At 42.2% G+C, this 18,274-nt stretch overlaps 1 pseudogene; it reads right to left on the minus strand.

Moving 5' to 3' along the window:
* The window catches only part of LOC102839143, a 59,200-nt pseudogene extending 47,411 nt beyond the window's left edge, over positions 1–11,789 (minus strand).
* Between the last annotated feature and the right edge of the window lie 6,485 nt (positions 11,790–18,274).

Below are 18,274 nucleotides of genomic sequence, written 5' to 3' on the forward strand. Positions count from 1 at the left end.
GACAGCGCTGAACTACAATGTAATGAAGGCTGCAATTTCTCAATTCCACATTCTGTTCGGTTACTACACATCTATACCACCATTTTAATGGTTTCATATTATTACAGGAATACGTCAAAACACAACTTCCTAGAATGAACACTTTTTGTTCCATTAAAAAAAAAAATCAGTGACATCATTGATTTGTTTTTCTTGTTTTTAGTGATTTAATCTCTTAATCATAAATTCCAATCCTAAAATTTCCGGGTGAGATATGTGAACGACACACCCCTATATACTACTAACTGCTTACACTGCCACCGAGGGAGATAGCATGTGAGTATCAGTTCTGCCCAATGATAAATTTGATAAAAATTTCAAATTCGGCACTGCCCCTACCTGGGTTCTCATAAGAGAAATGATAACTGCAATCAGAATCCAATCATAATAAAGCCTTCCTGGAAATAGAGACTCCAAAATGAGTGGCCAATCCAAGATTAAGAACACTTACACTTTCAAACAGTTAAAGTATAGCCCTATGTGAAGATAATGAAAGAAATATTCAAATGTTTAATATGTAGTGTCCTGCTGCTGAAAGAGTTACAAGTATCACATAATAGAGTAGCTACGCGAACAATTCTACTCTGCATACATGAGGATCTCTCTCTGAGTCACAGTTTGATACCAACTAACAATAGCACCCTGTGGGGTTGGTTCTAATGAGTAAGACATCTTGTATCGAGGTTTACACTGTATATAATGGAAAGAACACTAGACAGTCCTAAATAATAAGACCCCTAACTCGGTAAGACACGCTGGGAAAGGAGAGGAGCCAAATGCATCATTCATATCAAGATAACATTGTGGACTGCAGTCCCAAGTTGCGTTCTGTATTCCAACATTCATTTCCCTGCTTTAACTTTATTTTTTCCCTGTTTCTCTTCCTGGATACGATTTCCAAACACAGTACATTTTTTGCTTTTGATGTATTTAATCAACAAGAACTGAACACAACAACAAAGTGCTATTCAATGTTAAGGCTGTGTTGATTGAATAGCAAAGGCCTTGGCCTCAAGGGACAAACATCCTAGAGGACAATGATACTGATCTCTGTCGAACACGTTTGTAAAGATGAGATCAAACTCTTATTCTAAGTGCTACCTCCTGAGGGGTACAGGTGATCCCCAACTTATAATGGGGTACTTTCTGATGATACTGCTGCAAATTGTTTCTGAAGTAAGTAGAATACTGTTCGTTTGTTTTCTTAAAAAAAGTTTGCATTATTATTGTCTTTTTATGTCATCATATGTACGATGTATCAAATTCATATGTATCTTTATAAATTTGATCTTAGTACATATGCGCGTGAACTTAGGACAGTAAAAAACATCAGCAAATTATGTGTGCACCACTGTATAAAGGATATGTTACTGAAGTTAAGAGGTACCAAAAAATAAAATAAAATTACAAACCAGATGATTTTAAGTGGTTTGTCATAACTTGAGTAGGTCGTAAGTCAGGGAAACGTGTTTGGGAACAGTCCAAGTTCTGGCAGAAGTCCTTATTGGTTTCCTCGTCTGAGTGGTTTCTGGTCCGCTGGGACACGTGGAGCTATGAATGAAACACGAACGCAGTGTTGTAGGATCAGCACTGGACTGCGAACCACAAGGTTGGCGGTTCAAACCCACCAGCCGCTCCTTGGAAACCCTATACAGGGTTGTTATTTATGAGTCGGAGCCGACTCGATGGCACTTCACAACAACAACAATAACAATAAAATAAATGTTTTCCCATCCATGAGACCTGAGGACTGTAAGAACATGCGATTTTTTTTTTACTTTTCAACTTAGTGTTTTATTTGTTTCTACATGCATATGCATCTAGTTTAGAAATATATACATTTGGATCTATGTTTTAACTTAATATTGTTGTTGTTGTTAAGTGCCATCTAGTCATTTCCAACTCATAGTAACCCTGTATAGGGTTTCCAAAGAGTAGCTGGTGAGCTTGAACCATCAATCTTGCGGTTCAAACCAGCCTTGCAGTCCAGCGCATTCACCCACACTGCCACAATTTCAAATGTGTTGAAAAGTGGAGATAAAGGCTTCATTTACTCTCCCTCCACTTCAACAATTAATAACATTTCACTAGTTAGTGGTTCAAGCCCACCAGCTTCTGCTCAGAAACTTTATTTAGGCTCACCATGAGTTGGAACCAACTGGACAGCACTTCGCAACAATTGTCTTAACTCATCTATATGCAAACTTCCTCCCATATGATTATGAAGAAAATCCTTGAGCGAATGTGATTTAATTCCGAAACACTTGAATACCCAGAGAATACCGTCACTCATCTGTCAGTTTGTCTCACTGTAGGGGCTTGCATGTTGTGAAAGCTCTACTACTTGAATTCGGGCAGGGTTAAGTATGGTGGACAAGTTTCAGATGAGCTTCCAGACTAAGACAGACTAGGAAGAAGAAGAGGTGGATTACATCCGAATTATTAGCCACTGACAACCTTATGAGTTGCAGTGAAACACTGTCGGATAGCACCATGGCTTTGACTATTGAAACATGATGAATAACACCAGAATATTGTCAGATGTAGTGTTGGAAGATGAGCCCCTCAGGTTGAAAGGCACTCAGAATAGGACTGGCGATCTTCCTCCTCAAAGGAGAGTTGACTGTGCTGACACTAATGGATGAAAGCCCTTGGGAACTTCATTTGCTGGTGGGCACAACTCAAAATGAGGAGAAACAGCTGTAAATAGCCAGCAATACTTGGAATGTGGAAATGTACGAAGTATGAAGCTAGGAAAATTGGAAGCTAAGAACATGCGATTTTAGAAACCGTTTCTGGTGTCTGAAGTTCTCGCTACTCTCATCATTTACATAAAAATGATCTTCACTGTGGGTTCTCTACAGGTCGCAGAGTGGCCCAAATTCTTTATACTCAACTTCTAAACTAAAAGTTGGAAGTTTAAACCTACTGAATGGGGCTGCAGAATAAAAGCCTGGTGATTTGCTTCTGTAAAGATTGTGTGGGGTTTTTTTTTTGTGCTGTCGAGTCGGTCTTGACTCATATATGATACAACATAACTTCCTCGTAGGGTTTTCTAGGCTGTAATGTTTATGGACGAGTCCTGGGGTGGTGCTGTGGGTTAATGCACTGGACTGCAAAGTCGGCTTGAACCACAAGGTCGGCGGTTCAAGCTCTCCAGCGACTCCTCAGAAACCCTATACAGGGTCGTTATGGGTCAGAACCAGCTTGATGACACTTAACAACAACAGTCTTTCTGGAAGTCAATCACCAAGTCTTTCCTCCCATTTAACCGCTGGGGGGTTCAAACTGCAGACCTTCAAGTTAGCAGTCAAGTGCTTAATTACTATACCACCAGGGCTCCTTACAGGCAAGAAAACCCGATGGATCAATTCTATTCTGCCACCCACAGTGTCTCCATGAATCAGAACCAACTTGGCAACAATGGGTTTCATTTTGGATGTATTATTTCAAGACTTAAAAGATACAATCTCAACCACACACATCTTACGTCTGGAAGGAGTCTCTCCATGCTATGAAATTCTGAAGAATGATGGGAGATCTTACCAAACATATCACAGTTGTTTGGTTTCTCTCTAGTGTGGACCCTAGGATAAAGTTGATGACTTGAGGCACAATTACGACACCCCCCAAACTTGTAGGATTCCTCTCCCATGTGGCCCCTGTGCTGATGACCAAGAGTCAAGTCCCAGCTGACGCCCTACCCACCCTCTTCATATCTGGATGGCTTTTCTCCATTGTGAGCCCTCTGATGGGACGGAAGGAGTGAATTCTGACCAAATCTCTTCCCACTCTTCGCATTTCAGCGGCTTGTCTCCACTGTGGACTCTCTGATGTTTGCGAAGATAAGAACCCCGGCTGAAGTGCTTCCCACACTCTGCACAATTATATGGTTTCTCTCCCGTATGGACGCTCTTATGGATAAAAAGTTTTGAGGGGAAGTTGAAGCCCTTGCCACACTCCTCACATTTGTACGGTTGCTCTCCTGTGTGGATTTTGCAGTGATTATAAAGCGTTGATTTTAAATGGAAGTTTTTGCCACATGTATCACATTTGAATGGCCTCTCCCCAGTGTGGATTCTCTGATGCTCCCGGAAACGTGAAGCCTGAATGAAGGCCCTGCCACATTCCTCACAACGATAAGGTCTCTCTCCCTTGTGGACTTTACAATGCACATTAAGTTCTGACCGACGAATGAAGCTCTTCCCACACTCCTCACAACGGTAAGGTTTCTCTCCCGTGTGAACCCTGCAGTGCACTTTTAGGGCTGATCTGCGGCTGAAGTCCTTCCCACACTCCTCACAATTATAAGGTCTCTCTCCTGTGTGGATCCGACAGTGAATGTTATAGTCTCCCCGACGGCTAAAGCGCTTCCCACACACTTCACACTTATAGGGTTTGTCTCCGGTGTGGACTACCAGGTGGAACTCGTAATTGTACTTCATCATGAAGCTTTTCCCACACAGCACACATTTGTATGGCTTCTCGGCCGTGTGGACGCCCAGATGGGAGCGAAGGTGTGATCTTTGAATAAAGTTTTTCCCACACACCTCACATATGAATGGTTTCTCTCCACTATGGATTCTCTGATGGGTCCGGAGACCAGCGGACTGACGGAAGTCCTTCCCACACTCGGCACATTTGTACGGTTTCTCTCCCGTGTGGAGCATGTAATGGATGTTAAGTGTTGACCGACGACGAAAGTTCTCGCCACACTCATCACATTTGAAAGGTTTCTCCCCGGTGTGGATTCTCTGATGTTCTCGAAGATTCGAAGCATATATGAAGGTCCTCCCACATTCCTCACAATTATAGGGCTTCTGTCCTGTGTGGACTTCGCAATGAACGTTAAATGCAAGTCTTGAATGGAAGCCTTTCCCACACGCCTGGTATCTGTGTGTCTTATCCACAGTGGGGACTTTTTGGTGAGTCTGCAGATAGGAGCTCTGGCTACATTCCTTGTCGCAGTCATCACTCGTACTGCCTCTGTACCCACTGTGGACTTTCTGGTGAAGAGCTGAGCGAGGATGCAAGCAGTTTCCACAGTCACGACAGGCGTGCGTCTTCTCTCCTGAGTGTAATCGCTGATGAAGATGACAGCTGGAGACACCACTGAAGTTTTCGGCCGCTTCAGTACACTGATAAGTTTGCTCTGTTGTGTGAATAACAGACAGTCCTGCCTCCAGCTGGCAGGCCAGTTCATCCTGTGTGTGGGACTGAAGATTTTCTATCGTGGCGCCTTGGCACCTGGTTACGTGTCTTGCAATTGGCTGCCAGTGTTGCCAGGAGGAAAGGTCCTCACGTGGTGGTCCTGCTTCTGGAGCAGTCTCCGTGACACTTTGGATTTGGTCCCCTGTGATGACAGAGAAGTCAGAGATGTGGACAAGTACAAGCTTTGCTCAGAGGTCTCAATAGTTCACACTTAGGACAGAGCCTGAGACTGTAACCAACTCAGGAATGAGTGACTCAATGTCACTCTTTCATTGTGTAAAATGTGCTCTTGTCTACAAGCCTACAGCGATAAAATGGCGCCCAGCAGGCTCCTCCTCAGGTAGCACTAATGAGACCTGTTTGACCACACCAAACGTAGTGGTTAGAAATCAAAGACTCGACAAAGAAAAAACAAACAAACAGATAATACGCTACAAACTGTTATTCTATCGCTATTTCTAATGACTTTCAAAGTCAGCATACAATCTTCACAGTAAATTATCAGATTAATAAATTAGGAAGACATAGCTGGGACTGTATTTTCTCATGCAAAAATAAAGCTGGATTGATACTTCAGACCATACACAAAAATGAACTCTAGATGGATCAAGGACCTAAATGCAAGAATAAAACCCATAAATCTCTTAGAACAAAACAGAGAAGCAATGCTTTGAACATGGAGTCTAAGACACGACACCAAAAACAAGAGCAAAAAATAATACAACAGATAAACTGGACTTCATCGAAGGTTAAAACTTTTGTGCGTCAAAGGAGTTTATCAACAACGTGAAGAGGCAACCTACAGAAAATATCTGAGAATCACATATCTGACAAGGATTTAGTATCCAGAAGATAACTATACATAACTCCTTTAACCCAATAACATATAAACAAACAACCCAATTTAAAAAATGGGCAAAGAACTTGAATAGACATATCACCAAAGAAAACATACAAATAACCCACAAGCACAAAAAAAAGACACTTAAAGTCTTTAGTTAGTTGTTGTTGTTAGGTGCCATCGGGTCGGCACCAACTTATAGCAACCCTATGGATAGCGGAACGAAACAATGTCCGATCCAAGGCCAACCTCACTACCATTGCCACACTTGAGTCCACTGATGCTGCCACCTGGCCAATCCAACTCGTTGGGGGTCTTCCTCTTTTTCTCTGACCCTCCATCTTACCAAACATGATATCCTTCTCCAGTGACTGTTCCCTCCTGACCATATGTCCAAAATATGAGAGACGAAGTTTGTTTAGTTTTAGAGTGTACAGGGGAAGGTAGAGTCCCCACTGAATAGTTTAGTTAGTAGAGAAATGCAAATCAAAACTACATTAAAAACCCATCTGACCTAGCTTCAATGGCTTGATGATCAAACTCAACCAAAGGAAGATAAAGAAATTTGATAAAGCAAGCAAATATGAACTGCTATAATTTGATGAACTTGACCGACACTTATAGATGTAGTAGCTCAAAATAGCAACTGAGAGGGAAGGAGTCTTCACATCAAGGATCAAACCTATCCCCTCTGTATACACGGTTGACAGGGACAGGCAACTTAGACACTGGCTACCTAAAATAGGGTAGAGGGGGGCTATAAGGTCATGAAGTGGATGGTTTATAAGTTTTCAGGAGGGAGTTTAGTTTTAGAGTGTACAGGGGAAGGTAGAGTCCCCATTGAATAGTTTTCATCTTGTCTAGATGGGTCTGGTAAAAGGAGATGGGGATAGGATTCATTTGATTCACTAGTGAGTAAATGTTATTGTCACAACTGTAAAGGTGTAAACTCTTGTAACAAAAATGGGGGAGTAGTGAATTTTACCGTCCAGGAACAGAAGATCATCCTAGGACCATCAGGGGAGAAAAACAGACGCAGAATGTGGGACCCTATCCAGAGAAGCAGCGATACCAGAAATGGAGGCAGAGAAGAGGACATGGAGAGAGGGAGCAGCTGAGGACTCTAGACTCATGGAAAGAGAAAGGCTGTGTGTTGGCAGCCAGGAGGCAGGCTTGCAGAAGATGCTCTTTTGTTGTTTAAATGATTATATATTCCTGCGTGTTTTTCTGTACATTAAAAAAAAAAAAAAAACACCAACAAAGCAGAGGGAATAGAACTGTTAACCAATGATGCATGAAGGGGATTGTAATCATTGCCATGAAACAAAATGCAATAGGTTGAGTGCAAAACCGATATTCTCCCAATAAAAGCTTTTTTTTTAAAGTCACTTTACATCTGTAAAAATATATTCCTTCTGTTTCTAGCTGCAACTCTAAAGGTAACACTGAGGGTGGGAAAAAAAAAAACAACCCCACAAAACTACATTAAAATACCATTTCACCCCCACTAGGCTGACTATTAAGGAGCTTTGGTAGCACAGTGATTATGAGTCAGGCTGTTTGAAACTATCAGCAGTTACGTGGGAAAAAGATGAGGCTTTTTCGGAAACCCTATGCAGAGTCACTATGTGTTGGAACTGACTTCACAGCTCATCACCACCACCACCAGGCTGACCATCGGAGTCCTGGTGTGATGCCGCAGAATAGCATGCTAAACTGCAAGGTCAGTGGTTCAAATCCACCAGCCACTCCTCGAAAACCCTACACAGGGTTGCTATGGGTTGGAACCAACTCAATGGCACTTAACAACAACAACAACAAGGCTGACTATTGGACTCCTGGGTGGCACGTAGGATCAGCACTGGAGTGCTTCAGAAACCCCAGACAGGGTCACTATGAGTCAATAATACTTAACAATAACAAAAAGTTATTATTAGAAAACTGGAAAATGACAACTTGGTGAAAATGAGAAGAAGTTAGAATCCTCAACCATCACTGCTTACAATCATCATTGTAAAGTGAACCACTGTTGTGGAAAGCAGTTTGGAGGTTTGTGAAAAAGATAAACATAGACTCACTATAGGATCCAGCAAGTCCTAAGTCTACGGAATCTCCAAGTCTTCACAGCAAGGACTCAGCTACTTGTAACACCGATGTTCTCTGCAGCACTATTTATCATAGCTAAAAGCCGGAAACAAGCAAAGTGTCCACTAATAGATGAACGGATAAACAAAAGGTGGTATATCCAGGCACCACAGAGAGGAAATGAAGTTCTGATACATCTTACGACACAGATGACTCTGAAAACATTATTGCTAAGTGAAATGAGTCAGGGACAACAAAAAGACAAATATTGATTCCATTTATATCAAGTATCTAGAATTTGCAAATGTAAAGAGATTTTTTTTAGTAGCTACCAGGGGTGGGTGGGAGAACAACTGTGGGACTTACATTGCTTAAGAAAACTGAATTTCTGTAAAGGATAATTAAAAAAAATTTTTTTTTGAAAATCTGGGTGAAAACTTGAGTTACACAGGATGAACGTAATTAATGTCACTGAATTAGATACATAAAAATGGTTGTAATGGCAAATGTTTCATTTATATTTATTGCCACAATAAAGACAAATCAATTAGCCACAAAGAAAGTATGGAGATACACCATGAGATGAAATAGGAAGCAACTAGAAACTGTAAGGAAAAGGAGTAACATGATCAATACTTTGTATTATTTGATTTATAAATCATATCACAACAATCAACTGTCTAGAAGTGTTTCTATCTACACTGTCATAGGTTGAATTGTGTACCCCACAAAGGCGTGTTGAAGACCTAAGTCCTGGTATTTGTGAATAGGACTCTTTTGGAAATGGAACCTTAGAAGATGGATTACGTTGGTCCTGACCCAATGGAGTGATGTCACTGTAAGAGAGAGACCAAGAGATATAAATGGAAGAATACTGTGGGAGGCTGTTGATAGACGTCAAAGACCTGAGTCTATCAGAAGATTTAAGAGTCAAGAAAGACTCCTCCAGAGAGACTCTCAAGAAGAGCATGGTTCATTAACATGTTGACTTGGATTTCTAGCCTCCAGAACTTGAGACAATAAATTCCTACTCTTACAAGCCAACCTAGTGTGCGGTGTTGTGTGTTACAGCAAACATACAAACTTAATACATTTTCTTAGTTTCCAACTGCTACTGTAACTCATCTGCAAGTGGATGGCTTAAAGAACAGATTTTTTTTTTTTTAACAGTTCTGGAGGCTGTAAGTCCAAACATGGGCCTAGCTTGTACTGAGTCCCTCCTTCCTTGTCGGTAGTCCTGGGCATTCCTTGGCTTGTATATGATCCCCACACTACATGTCTTCCCCTGTGTGTGGTAAGAGACTTCTGCCAAAATCTCTATTAACAGTTTGGAGGCAGAATGTACGCATTCCAACTGACTGGTTAGTTATAATTCATTACACTACAGAGTATGATCTATACAAAGCCAACTGCCTGGACCACATGTACTATTGGTCCATGACATCAACTATTGGCCAAAACATCTGGGAATCACAGCCTAGCCACATTGGCACATAAAATTAACCATCATACACTAACATATTTGAATATATAGATATTCAAATTGTCACATTAACAACACTGACAATTTGGGACCTGCTGATAATCCTCAACTAATCAAAAGCAGTGTTTCTCAAACATTTTTCCTAACATGACCAACCTGAAGAAACACATCCGGGCACGTCTGCGTTAATATATATAAGGGGGCGTCAACAAGTTCATGTAAATATTCTATTAAATTCTCATTTTGCTTTTCCCATGAACTTTTTGAAGTCCCCTCGTACTACTAAAACGTAGACTGACCTATTAATGACCAATGTCTACTTTCATGTAATCTCCCCCGGCTGGGTCTCATGTCACTCACGTTATTGGCAAATTTGTCCTGTAAAGTGCTCTTTCCTTCCAAAAGAAGGAACTCTGATATTTTCCACCCTATTTTATTTCATTAAACAAAAAAATCGCTCTAGACTCATGGAAAGACAAAAGTTGTGTTCTGGCGGCCAGGAGGCAGGCTTGCAGAATGTGCCCGAGAGTTGTTTAAATGATTATATATCTTGGTGTATTTTTGTGTACATCCAAAACAAAAAAAAAAAAAAAAGAGGGAATAGAAGCAAATACCTTTGAATGATGATGCACGAAGGGGACTGCAATCATTGCAATGAAACGATATGTGTAAAACCGATGTTCTCCCATGTAGACTATAACTCAATTTACAATAAAAACTTAATAAAAAAAAACAAACAAAAATTCGGTAGCAGAGCCAGTTCCCCAAATTTAGGTGACCATTTCAGGATCCCCAAAGCCTTGAACACCTAAGGAAATAAAGACACTCCAGAGGGAGGCTGTCCTCACCCACAGAAACCAGGTTCCGGAAGTTCTCCAGCATCACATCACGGTACAGCTTCCTCTGGGCAGGGTCCAGCAGCCCCAACTCCTCCTCTGTGAAGATCACAGCCACGTCCTTGAATGTCAAGGATTCCTACAACATCAAGCACAATTATACTCAGTCTTAGAACTAGTGTCCAGTTGCAAAGGGGCAGCACTGACACGGTTGGGAGGATGAGGGGTGGAGAATAGTCATTTCAGGTATTGTGGGACGAGTCAGTGTGTTAATATCCCAGACCTTGTATATGGCCAGTGCCATACACTGATTTTCCTTAGCGTCAACGACAGTGTCCGGTGCATTAACCCACAGTGGCACACCAGGACTCCATGAGATTGGTAGTCCAATGCTTATCCTACAGAGCTACACCAGACTCCTTTGTTATAACAGATCCGTTATTTTAATTATAAGGGAGCACCAAAGAGCTCAGGGAAAAAATTAATTAACTTTTCAATCCATTTTCCACGAACTCTTTGAAGCCTTCTCGTATAGTTTTCCTTGAGTTCTGTCAATTTGAATGCCTATGACTAGAAAGCAGCTAGAAACCAAAGGAACACTGATGGGAACACGAAATAACACATTCAAAAAACTACTATTCAGTACTGAAGGAAAAAGCGCAATCTCAAAGTAGATGTGTAACACGAGCACAAATATAGTTATGGATTCGCATGAGGAAATGAGTATGAGAAAATAAACACAACTAAAATATAAGGGAAGTCCTGGACCACAAAGTCGTTTGAGCCACAAGGTTGGCAGTTCAAGCTCATCAGCCGCTCCTCAGGGTGGCTTATGGGTCAGAACCAACCAGACAGCACTTAACAACAACGAAGTGTAAGGAGTCCTGGTGTGGCGCAATAGGATCAGAACCACAAGGTCTGTTTGAATAGCAAAGTTGGCGGTTCAAACTCACCAGCCGCTTCTTGGAAACCCTATACAGGGTCACGTGAATCGGAACTGACTCCACAGCACTTAACAACAACAACAAAGAGTAAGGAAGTAACAAAGTGGTAGAACTACTCATTATTAGTTATTCTTTTAAACTTATTTTTGAAACAAAGAGAACAATCAAATAAAAGAAATGTAAAGTAAACCAAAACCCGACCAAATTATCTTGGCTCGCATAATAACCTGAACTGCTTGCTATGTTCCTCGAGTCCTTCTGTTGGAAGAGAAAAATGTGTCCAATTGAAACAATGAAACGGAATTTTAACAATGAGGAAAACAAGCCCTACTCACTTTGAATGCACTCATTTTTCTTCCAACTTCCGATGATGTGCAGATTCCTGGAGAGGCAGAACTAGAGAAGAAAGACGACATAAAAGGCGTCATGGATGTTACATGACCACACGGATGCTCACCACGAGTCTGACAAGGTGTCCCTTTGCCTGGGTGCTGCAGCTGCACACAGCCTGATGTGCCGAGCGTGACAGGGACATCAGATGCCTTTGACCCCTTTGAGTCAGGGTTCAGTGCAGACTCCCCACAGCTACAGACAGGGGCTCCATCACCATGTTGCCTTGTGGTCCCAAGGCAGCAATTCTGACTGTGGCACCAGAGACACAGACACAGTATACTGAGAAAAGAGTCAACTCTGGAGACAATAAACATGTGTGTTCAAATATCACTAGCTGTATTATCTTGTGTAAGTCAGTGCCATCTTTTTGGCTCAATTCTGCCCTCGGTCAGACAGGAAGTAAGAGAGTTTCCGCTGGTGGATTGTTATAATGTGGAAAACTCTCAGCGCACTACCAGGGTTCTTAGCTCTTTGTAGCGATAGCAAAGCCTGGGATGTTCTGCAGCATCCAACTCTTCTTAGGAAGGTAATCTCTCCCAAAAGGACGTGGTCCAACCCAGACTTCTCATGTGATTTGTCTCTCGTGTGACGGTCACATGCCATTCCTGCAAAATCTGTTGAATTGGCTTGACTATTTTCTCTAATAAATGGATACCTTAACAACACTCAAGTGCGCATAAATAGCAATCTTATGAAATGTAAAGAAAAAAAACAAGGGAATTTCCATCATAGAGCAGGAGACCCTTTTTATTCACATGCAGGGAGAAAAGAAAAGCATTCTAAAAGACAATATTTAGGGGCCCAAAACCTCAAATGCAGACATAGAAAACACATCAGCATTTTCTCAGAAGTTTAAAGATGAAACTATGACCCAACTTAGCCTAGGTATCTACTCAGGAGAAATACAAGCATGTGTGTACAAACAGATCTGCTGGTGAATGGTCACGGCAGCTTCATTCATAACACTGCCAAATCAACACCGTCACCGTCATCCACCTAAAGATGAAGGGATAAACAAAGTCCGGCATATCCAAACAATGGAGTATTTTTCAGCAAAAAAAGGAGCAAGAGAATAGGCACAGAGGGTTAGAGCTGAGGGTGAAGCATCCAGTTGACATGGAGTGAAGGGAGATGCACCAGAACACCCAATCTTGCGGATAGGACCCATTTGACCTAGCCTCAATGGCTTGATAATTCAAACTTGACTAAAGGAAGATTGAAAAACAAAAAACAATTTTTCATAAAGGAAACAAGGGTAAATTGCTACAATTTGATGAACCTGACCTATACTCATGGAGGTAGTAACTCTAAACACCAACAGAGAGGGAAGGAGTCATCACATCAAGTATCAATCCGATCCCTTCTGTATACAGGGTAGACAGGGACGGACAACTTAGATATTGGCTACCTGAAATGAGGGGGCGATAAAGATACAAAGTGACTGGCTTACAAGGTTTCAAGAGGGAGTTTAGTTTAAGAGTGTGTAGGGGAAGAATGAGTCCCCACTGAATAGTTTTCATCTTGTCTAGATGAGTCTTAGTTAAAAGAAATGGGGATAAGATTCTTATGATTCAATAGTGAGTAATTGTTATCATGACTAATTAAGATTGTCACAATTATAAAGGTAGAAGTATCGTAACAAAAATGGGGGAGTGGTTAATCTTATAGTCCAGAAACAGAGGACCCTAGGACCATCAAGGGAGAAGCGCACAAGAGGAACGCGGGTGGGACCTTATCCAGAGAAGCAGCGTTACCAGAGATGGAGGCAGAGATGAGGACATGGAGAGAGGGAGCAGCTGAGGACTTTAGATTCATGGGAAGAGAGGGACTAAGAGATGGCAGCCAGGAGGCAGGCTTGCAGAATGTGCCCTTTGGTGGTGTAAATTATTATATATGCCTGAGTGTTAAAAAAAAAAAAAAAGAGCTAAAGTGAATAGACAGAAACACTGTTAACTGATGGTACATGGAGGGGATTATAATCATTGTAATAAAACAATGATTTGTTGAATGTAAAACTGATTATCTGCCCTGTAAACTTTCACTGAATCCATAACAAAAACATTAATGAAAAAAAAAAAGACCAAAGTGGATGTCTTTTTAAAACTTGCTCTCCAGTGTAGAGATTCTACAGCAAACGGTAAAGTGCTCAACATCAACTGAAAAGTTCAAAGTCCAAGCAGAAAAGACAAAGTCAAGTATTACAATGAAATGAGCAACGAGGAGCTAGAAAACCAAAAGGCAAGAACACATTCAGCATTTCCCAAGCTCAAAGAACTGAAGAATAAATTCAAGACTCCATTTGCATTACTGATGATTTCCAAGGAGAAAATACTGGACGTTGCAGAAAGAAGATGGAAGTCATGCATGGAGGGGATTGTAACCATGGCAATGTAATGATAATATATGATAGGATGACTGTAAAGCTAATGTTCTCCCATGTAAACTATCACATAATTCACAATAAAACATTTTTTAAAAAAGAAGATAGAAGTTATACACAGTCATTGTCCCCAAAAGAAATGGCTAATGTTCAACTACCTCAAGAGGGACCCCATGACCCAGTACTGGCAGTACTCATGGAAGAAGGTTCTAGGCATTCAGGGAATACAAACTTAAATCTTTCAACAAACTGATGCATCACTGCATGCATTCACATATCTATGCCAAGAAATTTCGGAGACAGCTACCTAGCCAACCAACTGGAAGAGATGCATATTTGAACCCATTCCAAAGAGAGGTGATCCAATGGAATGCGAAAATCATCCAACAATATTATTGATATCACATGCAAGTAAAATTTTGCTAATGAAAATTAAAAATGGGTGCAATTGTACATCAACAGGGAACCACCAGAAACTCTCAAGCTGGATTCCGAAGAGGATGTGGAACAAGGGGTATCACTGCTGACGTCAGGTGGATCGTGGCTGAAAACAGAGAATTCCAGAAAGATGTTTGTTGTTGTTGTTGTTAAGTGCCAACAAATCAGTTCTGACCCATAGCGACCCTGTGTAGGATTTCCAAGGAGTGACTAGTGAGCTTGAACCGCTGGCCTTCTGGTTCAAACGACTTTGCAGTCTGGCACATAAACCCACAGCGCCACACCAGGACTCCAGAAAGATGTTTACTTGTGCTTTATTGAATATGCAAAGGCCTCATCCGACTGTGTGGATTGTGACCAACTACGGACTAGCATTGCAAAGAACGCATATTCCAGAACACTTAACTGTGCTCATTAGGAACCTGGACATAGACCAAGAGGTAGTCATTCAAACAGAACAAAGGAATACTGAATGGTTTAAAATCTGGAAAGGGCTATGTTTTTTACCATGCTTGTTCCATCTGTACGATAAGCAAATAATCCAAGAAACTGGAATATATGAAGAATGTAGCATCAGGATTAGAGAAAGACTTATTAATAACCTGCAATATGCAGCTGATACAACCTTGCTTGCTGAAAGCCAATTCGACTTGGAATACTTACTGATGAAGATCAAAGACCACAGCCTTTGGTATGGGTTGCACTTCAATGTAAAGAAAACAAAAATCTTCACCAATAAATAACATCATGATAGAAGAAAAGACTGAAGTTGTCAAAGACTTCATTTTGCTTGGATCCACCAGCAACACTCATGGAAGCAGCAGTCAAGAAATCAAACGATGTATTGCACTTGGCAAATACATTGCGCAAAACCTCTTGAAAGTGTTCAAGAGCAAAGATACCAATGTGTTTCAATGGCCTCATATGTATGTGAAAGCTGGACAGTGAAAAAGGGAAACTGTAGATGAATTGATGCATTTGATTTTTGGTGTTGGAGAAGAATACTGAAACTACAACAGACTGTCAAAAGAACAAACAAGTCTGTATTGGAAGAAGTACAGTCAGAATGCTCCTCAGAAGCCAGGATGAGGAGACTTCATGTCTCATACTTTGGACATATTATCAGGAGGGACCAGTCTCTGGAGAACGGTATCACTGGTAGAGTGGAGGGTCAGCAAAAAAGAGCAAGACTCCCAAACAGATGGACTGGCACAGTGGTAGAAGCAATGGGCTCAAGCATGACACCAATCGTGAGGACAGCACAGGACTGGGTACTCATGTTCTGTTATATGCATAAATCAGAACTGATTGGACGGCACCTAGCAACAACATTCAAATGAGTAAATCTCTACAAAGTACCACTACACAGAAAGGCAGCTCAAGTGTTACAAGTGCATCCTGGAAGAGCAGGTTATTCAAAACTTTTCTCTCCGCATTTTAATCTATTTTCTGACTACTTCACAAGGATGTATTTCTGGAAGCATATAAAACTTTATTTGGAATCAAAGGAAACAGAATATTTTGTACACAATCCATAGAAATACTCAGGCTCTTTATCCTTGCCTGAAAGTTCCCACAATGACTTTGATTCAGGCCAGGTGCTCGGGAGAATGTATCGCAGTGTAAAAAACGGCCTGGGGGCGGCATCTGACTCCTATAGCTGCACAGACAGGGGGAAGGGAGGGACTTGCCATCACTCTCGGCCCAAGGCTGATTCCTATGAAGCACAGGTCAGAAGTGTCTCTACCCTGCAACCTTTTCACCAACTCTGACACCAACCTTCCCTCCTGGGTTCAATAACTCATCGCAATGACTACATAGGACTTACAGACAATACTCACAGTCTCCTGGTTTCTGAAGGGACACCATGGTGGTGGTGGTGATGTACCGTGGAGTGGAGTCAGTTCCAACTCACAGCGACCCTAAAGAGGGTTTCTGAGGCTGGAAATCTTTACGGAAAGTGCTGAACCTTGTGGTCAGAAGTCCATTCAGAATCAGGAATGCTCAAGACACAGCCTCCCCTCAGTTGTGTCCTCAGGCGTATCTCTCTGTGGCCCTTGGCCTCTGCCCTTCTTGGGCAAGTGTTACAAATCTCTTTTAGTTCTGCAGAATATACGCCCAGAGGCGCCGGGCTCTAGCTCACTGGAGCAGCAAACCTAGCTCCCCAGACAGACAGAGCCCAGAGCCATACCTCTACACCAGCGTTACAAAGCTGTGCAGCACTGTGGGTTAATGCACTCGACTGCAAAATCGGTTGTAACTACAAGGTCAGCAGTTCAAGCTCACCAGCCACTCATCAGAAACCCTATACAGGGCCACTATGGGTTGGAACTGACGTGACAGCACTTAACAATAATGACAACAACAACAAATAAGTACCCACCAGAAGCAACCGGGTGTGGCATTGTAGGATCAGAACTGGGCTGCAAACCACAAGGTTGGTGGCTCAAACCCACCAACTCCTGCTTGGAACCCCTACAGAGGGTCACTAGGAATCGAAACTGACAACACACTTCACGACACCAACACAGACATCCTACAAACTCTAGCTCTGTGGGCTAACAAAGCTAGCTCCCCAAACAAGTACCTGGAGGTACTCCACCCCACCAGGAAGCCTCTTGCCCAAAGCTACTCAGTTTTTCGCTCTGTGGGCTTGGAAGTCCCCCACTCTTGTTTCCTGTCAGTCTCTCCCTGTTCTGCTGCCTCGGTTGCCCCTATGTCTCTGCCACTCTGCTTGCCATCTACGGTGTCACATCTGTCTCCCAGATCGAGGTGGTTCTGTTTAGGGATCATGGCTTCCTGAATGCGCTCCACTCCTTATCTTCTGTCTTCCTGGTAGTGAGAGTCCCCCCTTTTGGCCTCAGGGATGGCCCAGCCCCATGGCAAAACTAACCAATCCGCTTCATGAAGGTTCCATACACGTTATTTGCATGATCCCATCCTCAGGCCATGAGGAAAAGCTATCCAGTTTCCTTGGTGGGCCACAAGCACTTCACATTTGCATAGTCTTACTGAGTCAGTTTTGAGACTCCTGGTGTGGTGCTACAAGCATTGGACTGGTAACCAAAAGGTCAGTGGTTCAAATCCACTAGCTGCTTCTCAGAGACCCTATCCAGGCTCGCCATGAATCAGACCCAACTTGATGGCATTTAACAAGACACCCACCATCGAGTCATTTAGTGGGAGTTACAAAGACTATGGCTAGAAGGATCCTATTCAGTTAACTCACTACAGAAATGAACTCTGACCCAGACTTCTTAGATTCCAAACCACCTTGTACTAGTTCCACACCCAAAACCAAACCCATTGCTGGAGCCAACTGGGAGCCCTAGAGACCCTGTAAGACAGAGAAGAATGTCCAAGTCTGTAATCTTCACAGAACCAGACTGCCACCTCTATCTCAGAGCAGGGTTTCAACCAACGGCCTGTCTGTTCGCAGCCAAGTGCTTTACCAACTGTACCACTAGGGCTCCAATTTTACTAGTTGAGTGACCAGTGGCCTTGGAGTTGAAAATGGCTCATGGCAACCCCATGAGTAAGAACTGCATTTCATAGGGTTTTCATGGCTGCCAAGTATCTGAAGCAGAGCATGAAGTCTTTCTTCCCAGACAGCTCTGGATGGAT

This window comes from Chrysochloris asiatica, unplaced genomic scaffold (genome assembly GCF_000296735.1).
Source record: "Chrysochloris asiatica unplaced genomic scaffold, ChrAsi1.0 scaffold00168, whole genome shotgun sequence".
NCBI lineage: Eukaryota > Metazoa > Chordata > Mammalia > Afrosoricida > Chrysochloridae > Chrysochloris > Chrysochloris asiatica.